At 40.6% G+C, this 8178-nt stretch overlaps 1 non-coding gene across 1 annotated transcript; it reads left to right on the top strand.

Annotated features, from left to right (window-relative positions):
- The first annotated feature begins 7238 nt into the window (after positions 1-7238).
- On the top strand, positions 7239-7312 carry Trnat-ugu. Its single transcript has one exon. It is a non-coding gene; the product is annotated as a tRNA-Thr (tRNA).
- The last annotated feature ends 866 nt before the right edge of the window (positions 7313-8178 follow it).

Raw genomic sequence — 8178 nt, 5'->3', positions numbered from 1 at the left:
ATGCATTTGGCAATACGTGTAACGACATTCCTCTCAAGAGCGAGTATTTCGCCTAGCATAGTCTTCGCACATGCATTGACAATGCGCTGACGCATGTTGTCAGGCGTTGTCGGCGGATCACGTAGCAAATATCACTCAACTTTCCCCACAGAAAGAAATCCGGGGACGTCAGATCCGGTGAACGTGCGGGCCATGGTATGGCGCTTCGGAGACCAATCCACCTGCCATGAAATATGCTATTCCATACCGTTTCAACCGCACGCGAGCTATGTGCCGGACATCTATCATTTTGGAAGTACATCGCTATTCTGACATGCAGTGAAACATTTTGTAGCAACATCGGTAGAACATTACATAGGAAATCAGCATACATTGCACCATATAGATTGCCATCGATGAAATGGGGCCCAATTATCCTTCCTCCCGTAATACCGCACCATACATTAACCCGCCAAGGTCGCTGATGTTCCACTTGTCGCAGCCATCGTGGATTTTCCGTTGCCCAATAGTGCATATTATGCCGGTTTACGATGCCGCTGTTGGTGAGTGACGCTTCGTCGCTAAATAGAACGCGTGCAAAAAATCTGTCATCGTCCCGTAATTTCTCTTGTGCCCAGTGGCAGAACTGTACACGACGTTTAAAGTCGTCGCCATGAAATTCCTGGTGCATAGAAGTATGGTACGGGTGCAATAGATGTTGGTGTAGCATTCTCAAAATCGACATTTTTGAGATTCCCGATTCTCGCGCAATTTGTCTGCTACTGATGTGCGGATTAGCCGCGACAGCAGCTAAAACACCTACTTGGGTATCATCATTTGTTGCATTCGTAGTTGGCGTTTCACATGTGTCTGAACCATTGCTGTTCCCTTAAATAACGTAACTATCCGGCTAACGATCCGGACACTTGGATTACGAAGTCCAGGATACCGAGCAGCGTACATAGCACACGCCCGTTGGGCATTTTGATCACAATAGCCATACATCAACATGATATCGACCTTTTCTGCAATTGGTAAACGGTCCATTTTAACACGGGTAATGAATCACGAAGCAAATACCGTCCGGCCTGGCGGAATGTTACGTGATACCACGTACTTATACGTTTGTGACTACGACAGCGCCATGTATCACAAAGCGAAAAACGTGGTCCAACTAAAACATTCACATTTCTTTACGTACTACACGATTATGTAATAAAAATGGGGGTTACTATTTAAAAAAACGCAGTTGATATCAGTTTGACCTATGGCAGCGCCATCTAGCGGGCCAATCATAGTGCCATCTGGTTTCCTCCTTCAAGCTAGGCGAGTTTCGTTTTTTGTAGTTTTTTTCGTTTGATGCTTATTTCGTGAGATATTTGGCCCGGTCACTATCAATGGACCACCCTGTGTATATATTTCGACTGCTTCTTCGCCGGCCGGTGTGGCCGAGCGGTTCTAGGCGCTACAGTGTGGAACCGCGCGACCGCTACGGTCGCAGGTTCGAATCCTGCCTCGGGCATGGATGTGTGTGATGTCCTTAGGTTAGTCAGTTTTAAGTAGTTCTAAGTTCTAGCGGACTGATGACATTAGAATCTAAGTTCCATAGTGCCCAGAGCCATTTGAATCATTTGACTGCTTCTTCAAGGATGGACTTCCAGTGCATGGAGGTGTAGGAAAGGATCTTTGTCTGTACATAGGTCACGCTATGTCGCGTGTCAAGACAGCGTTCAGATACAGTAGACTCTTCTTGGTCACCTAATCAAGTGTGACGTCCGTGGTCAGCACAGCAGATGGAGAAGGAAGTTCAAATGAACCATCCAGGCATTTGCCAAGGCCGATTTAGGGAAATCACGGAAAACCCAAACCTAGATGGCCAGATGCAGATTTGAACCGTCGGCCTCGAGAATTTGAGTCCACTGTGTTAATCACTACGCCATCTCGCTCGATTTTCCTTTCGTGGAGACTCTTTCCGAAAACTGCTTGAAATTTTTCTTCATGCTAACTCAAAAAACGTGAGTTTTGGATGGAAAATATTTTCCGTCCCAGGCTTCAATACAGGGGATGGGCCTACCTGCTTGCTGACAGGGAGTGTCTACTCCTGCAAACTAGTCTAACTTTTCATTCTTCCCTTCCGTATCTTACTCCAGCCCTCCAGAAAACTTTCCGACGCCTTACTCCAGTCCTCTCCATGATGAACCACAATCCGATTTGCACCTGTCGATCTTAAATAAACGACTGCACACAGTCACAATCAGTCACAATATGTTCCAACCTTCTTTATTATCTTAATTACCTATCATGATTCTAAAAATTCCGAATTTGGCAATGAGTGAGGTCAAGCAGATTATATATGGTTGCACATCTCAAATGAGTGTAAGTTATATGTTCATGTCTTTATTATTGTGGGCTGTGGAGCACAGTGAATCTGAAACACTATGAGTGGGACACACCAGTAGGAAAGCAATGGGAGTGCTGGCCCAGGCATAACGAAGATAGGCAACCCGCATTAGAAGTTAAGTGGCAACTGTACTGTAGGGGGAACCATGAACTCTTCATGACCCTACAAGTTTGATCAGCAGCCATAGCTCTCCCCTATGACACCACAGCTATCCTACTCCAATTATCCAAAGTATAGAATGACGGCAAAGTAAAACAGCAATGGTGCTTTTCAGGATTGCCTGCATTAGTAATTGATTTCTGATGATACCGTCATGCAGCAGTGCCATATTTCTCCCCCACTGCGCTGAAATCATAGCCCATTCGCCCAAAGTGTAAAATGAAGTTCAAAAATTTGCAATAATTGTGCTATAGCGTATTTCCTCACCTCTCTGATGTCACAGCTCACTTTTGCGAAGAGCCCAGTTGCACTAAGGGTACGTTGATGGGATATTCAAAAAATCAGAGATGAACAGTTACCCTGTGGTTGTGATTCCAAGGTCACTTGTCCTTGGTATAGAACCTAAGATGGTGCATATGAGGACTCCTGCATGGTTCTCAGAGCATATATAGACTAAGCTTAAATTTGTGGGACATTAAAAAATTCATGCTAGTACTTCCAGCTTCAACCACTAGTTTGTTTTTTGTGATGATGTTTCAGTCACCCCCATTACGCGTCTCAGATAACACCTGATGTGGCCCAAGATACAATTCTGCAGAAATTTGAAAATTCAGAAAGTACACTTACATTTTAGTGTGTATTGAAAAACAGTGGGAAATTCAAAATAAAATGCCATCAGTTGGACAATGGTCAAGACATACATTCTGCAGATAAATTCTGCTGGGAACTTGTTTTTAAAATTCAACACAAAAAATTAATGTGTGGAAAGCCTGGCAGGTATTAAGAAACTGTAACCCAACTCATTGAGAGCTATCCTCCAGATCCATCAAAAAATCATCAATCGTATATGCCTCAGGCATGCACCCTCAACAATTTAGAATGAAACATGTCTCTACTGATTTACAGAGTGAATCACGACCATCAAAAATGAATCAAATACATGTAGTAAAAAGAATAATGTATTAAAAGAGCAGTGTTCAAGAGCTTAGCTCTGTAGTACGTTTTGCCATGAAACTGTTATCAACAGCAACTATGAGGTGTAACATATCTGTCCTATGGGATAACACTTTTCACTCCTAACCACTCAGACTGATGAAAGATGTTCGTGTGAACCACAAACGTTTAACACAGTTGATAAGTGCGCGTGATATGCTTCGTTATATGTGCAAATGCGGCGTAAAAGATGTAAGCTCTGGACATCGATAAGGCATGATGACGAATAAATTCTTTGGACGCTGAGGTTTGGTGATGGCTTGGAGGTGACAGAGCAAAGAGTGCTATCGACAGTGTAAACGCGCAAACAGTTGGAGATATAGAGGAGATCTGTATATGGCTTTGAAATGTCATTTCGGTACACATGTATGGCCTTTTGAGTACTATATACTGTCAAAGATTTGCTCACTTCAAATTAATCAAAGTTTAAAAGCATTAAGATTTTGTTTTGAATACAGAACATTTCATGCAGAAGTGTGATTGCCATTTACTAGATTGAATAGATCAGAGCTCTCCTCTAGCACTCACACATCGCAAACAGATGCAGTAGTCCGATGGCATGGTTCAGTGGTACTGCATGTTGTTGTTGTGGTCTTCAGTTATCATACCCAAAACCACCCACGTTACATTCCACATAGTTCAACCCTATTTAGTGCAAGGAAGATAAACACTGTACACAAGAGAGATGACAGCAGCCTAATGGGAATTCACATGTCTTTTTCCTGCAGTAACTGTAGCCGAGATCAGATCTGCACGGGCGTTGGAACTCAAGATGCCATATGGTCAGATGGAGTGCACACTCTGTCGACTAAGGTGTCAAACATAAGCGGTAAGCAGTGAGTCATCAGAACCCATTACTGTTAGTTAATGGCACTTGCCAATAACATACCAAGTCTTGAGTTATCGCTCAATGGAGTATGGCAGCCGCTCAAAGCCATGTTCCATTAATTCTTTTGAATGTACTTTTTTATACTGTTAATCTGTTTTGTGAATATTGTACAAGTTTTGTACCCTGTTAATTATTAGTCACTCATTTCTTCTTTCTGCGCCACCCTGTCAAATAACTGTTTGCAACACTTGAATAGAGATTGTGGAGACTGTATGATTAGCTGTTACATTTGCACTGCACACATGTTTCTATTGGAAGTGGCACATTTACATTTCATTAACAGTGTTGCTAGGTTCAATTTTACCGCAACATTCCGACCTGCAATGGTGTGACTGCGACCCGTGAAAGCTATGACTTTGCTTCAAAGTAGGATGTTTTTATTGCATCTAAACGCTACTGTCTTCTTACAACCGAAAAGTGCAGTCAAAATTGATGGAAAACGTAGACGCTAAGTGGTAAACTGTATATAAGTACACAACGTCCGCAGAATATGGGCGTGGAGTGCTGGTTAAACATGTGAAATGCATTAAAGATAACATCCCACCTTCTGCTAATGTTAACATATAATAATAAAATCTGAGTCCAATGAAATATATACGATTCACTCTGTAATCGTATCACTCAAAATGCTTTAAAACAAGTAACGAAATATGACCTGACGCGTTTTAGTTCAAAAGGAACTTTATTATGAGTGTATTCATATACAGTACTTGTCATGTATTACCCGATACTTTGCTCCGGTTGTAGTTCGTTTCGAGAGTTTCTTTCACACTCATTTTAAGAAATTCAGAACTAGCAACGATGTTTGTATTCATTGACATTATCCGCAATTTATTCTTATAAAAGACCGCTTGGCCTTTCCCTTGTTTCTATGATTCTCAAATACCTACCAAGTTAACCTATTCTGCATTACAGGTATCAATATGTATAAGTTCCTTGTGAAGTATCTTTGGGATTGAGTTCAAATACAAATCACAGACGAGCAAACCATTTGCGATGAGCGTTAGGAATTAACATTTGGGTGATTTATGGCTGTATTAACAAATGTGGCTCGATATAGCCATAGAGTCGAGCCATACACATCTGCTTTCTTGCACAGCAGTGGATTTCACTACAATATTGTAGTTTATCTGTGATCCTGCAGTTGAATTACCCAAGCATTGCCATGTAATGCGAATTATTAAGTAACGCTATTTGAAACATGTTAAAATAAGAATAATAAAAAAGTGGGCAATTCAAGTGGATAATTGATGTAAGTGACAACAAATGTTTAAGCAGTATTTACTGCTTTATTCAATCATACAAAACACTGTAACTGATAGATGGTGATCTTACAGAGTATTACTTGAATATCCAACAAAATTAATAATGGTTCTCCAGTGCAGCAAAATCTGCATAAATGCGTAAACTATGTGGGAGCCGAATCCCCTTAGGCTAACTAAAAATCACTGGACCATAAAACAGAGCCTCGGAGACTAAGTCCCACATTACTTAGAAATTTATAAGCATTAACAAAAGTTTAAGTATTTGCGGCCACATGCCGCACGGAACTCAACAGTTTACTTACATCCGACACATCCAGAGTCCCTACACTAGTTTCACCATGTCTACTTCGAACCAAGTCTCCTCATAGAGTATCTTTCCAACTGCCACACGAATCTTTCCTCGCTCCTCAGAAACAATCAGAACATTGGAGCTTACGCCAATGAAAGCGTACATTTCCAGGTGTTACTGCACAGTTTTTCTTAAAATCTAATAAATGGACCACCACTTGATTATTAACAAATACACAAATTAGGCATATGTTTTAAGTGACAATTCATTAATTTACGATTCTATTGATACCAAAAACTGTATAGTATTTATAAAAGTTTACACTCAAATACTTTATAAAGCAGCTAGCGCATTTGAACTTATAACCAATGAACATGGTAAAACAATTGGAATATGTAAGTAAACGATTTTGGCCTGCTCTGCTGAAGTGTCATCTCACACTTGATGTACTGAAATCATCAAGGGATACTTTGCAATCTTTAAATTACAACTGTTTTCAGTGCTGGCCAAAGTACTATTCATTAATTAGATATTAATTATCTATCGTAACAAACCCAACATGGTAATATATAGAACGACATGGGACTTGTTCTGCTGCATTCATTTACAATGGAACTTGATGGATTCGATGATGTGACACACTTCATTAGTAAAGATATAAAATTGATAATAACTCAATAAATAAAACAGGTGTAAATGTGAAGCATTGGGGAATCATGGCTGTCATCCCATTCCTTCTTAATTAAGATACGATGTGACATTCAGTGGTTATTAAATTTCATTGATTAGCCTGATAATGTTTATTCGCTGTGTATATTTAAGTCCTGTAGTTTTTTAGATATATACGATATCACTATTCCAACAGGTACATCTCAGTACCATGATTATGCTGGTATGTTTGTGTGCGCGTTAAGATGAACCATCGAATTATTATAGAATTAAGAATATTTGAATGTCACCATATACCAAAAATATACGAAGACAGTAACTTGTTCTCGAAAGAACAGTTACTGTTGATGACCGTGCAGCTTTTCTCTGGAATAAATGATGACTAACTAAAAACCTCAGCTGACGACAGGTGTTGTTGATATACCTCGGTGTGAACAAATGTGGATGGAATCGCCAAAGCGTGCGCGAGTAATGAGTGGGTGGGCAAATGTCTATAAGGTACAATACATATTTAGAATTGTGGACAGTTGGGAATGCGAGTCTCACGGGAAGCGTGCAAGGGATAAGTCCCTGCAGTCGCGCTATTCGTCTGTGTCCTCGGTGGCTCAGATGGATAGAGCGTCTGCTATGTAAGCAGAAGACCCCGGGTTCGAATCCCGGTCGGGGCACACGTTTTTAGCTGTCCACATCGAGGTATGTCAACAACACCTGTCGGCTGCTGAGGTTTTCAGTTAGTCATCATATACCAAAAAGTTGCTAACATCGCCATTATCCTCTTTCACTACGTTGTCTCTTTCACATTGCCGGCCAGGAGCTCACCTCCACTGTCGTCTTCTGTGGGAAAAACTGTCGATTACCTACTACAGGCCATCCCATTGGTGACGAGTTTGAGTCTGTCCTCTAAGGCTCCGTTCCATTGCTGCCCACAATGGTCAAGCTCAGCCTGGTTAAATCTTACACTCAAAATCTTAAAACGTGGCCAAATTCTCGCCAGAGTATCTGTCCCTAACAACTGATTCCCAGATGTAACATAAATCCTCCAGCATGTCCACCTGTGACATACGCATATCGTAATCTACAGCTAACAGATGTTCCATTAAATTTAGTACAAAATACAATTCGTGTTCAATTTCCCCTACCAATGCAGCATCATCAGTGAATTGTATTGTGCTAATTTTCTGTCGTTTCCAAACAACGAAAGTCTTTAAATTCAACTATTCCCTTTTCAACGAGCAAGTAAACATAAGTGGCGACAACTACCGTGTTTTACATCTTTTTTTATTTTATTGTTATTTCACCCCCGCACCCCATATTGCCAGAGGCTCGGCTGTCAGTGAGTACAATTCGCAATTCTTCAGCCTAATGATCGTATAAATTTTAAAATATATTAACAATTGTACCCGGCAGAATAAAAAATGAATGTTTTTCACAATAGAAAGACAAAAGGTCATTTGCTTATGTTAAAATATAAAAGGCTGATTTGTTGATTGCTTAAAATATATACATGGACGAATGGAAAATAAGTGTTTTGCAC

This window comes from Schistocerca piceifrons, chromosome 2 (assembly GCF_021461385.2).
Source record: "Schistocerca piceifrons isolate TAMUIC-IGC-003096 chromosome 2, iqSchPice1.1, whole genome shotgun sequence".
Lineage (NCBI taxonomy): Eukaryota > Metazoa > Arthropoda > Insecta > Orthoptera > Acrididae > Schistocerca > Schistocerca piceifrons.
Note: the sequence above shows the minus strand (reverse complement) of the source record. Positions and strands in the feature narration are given on the sequence as shown.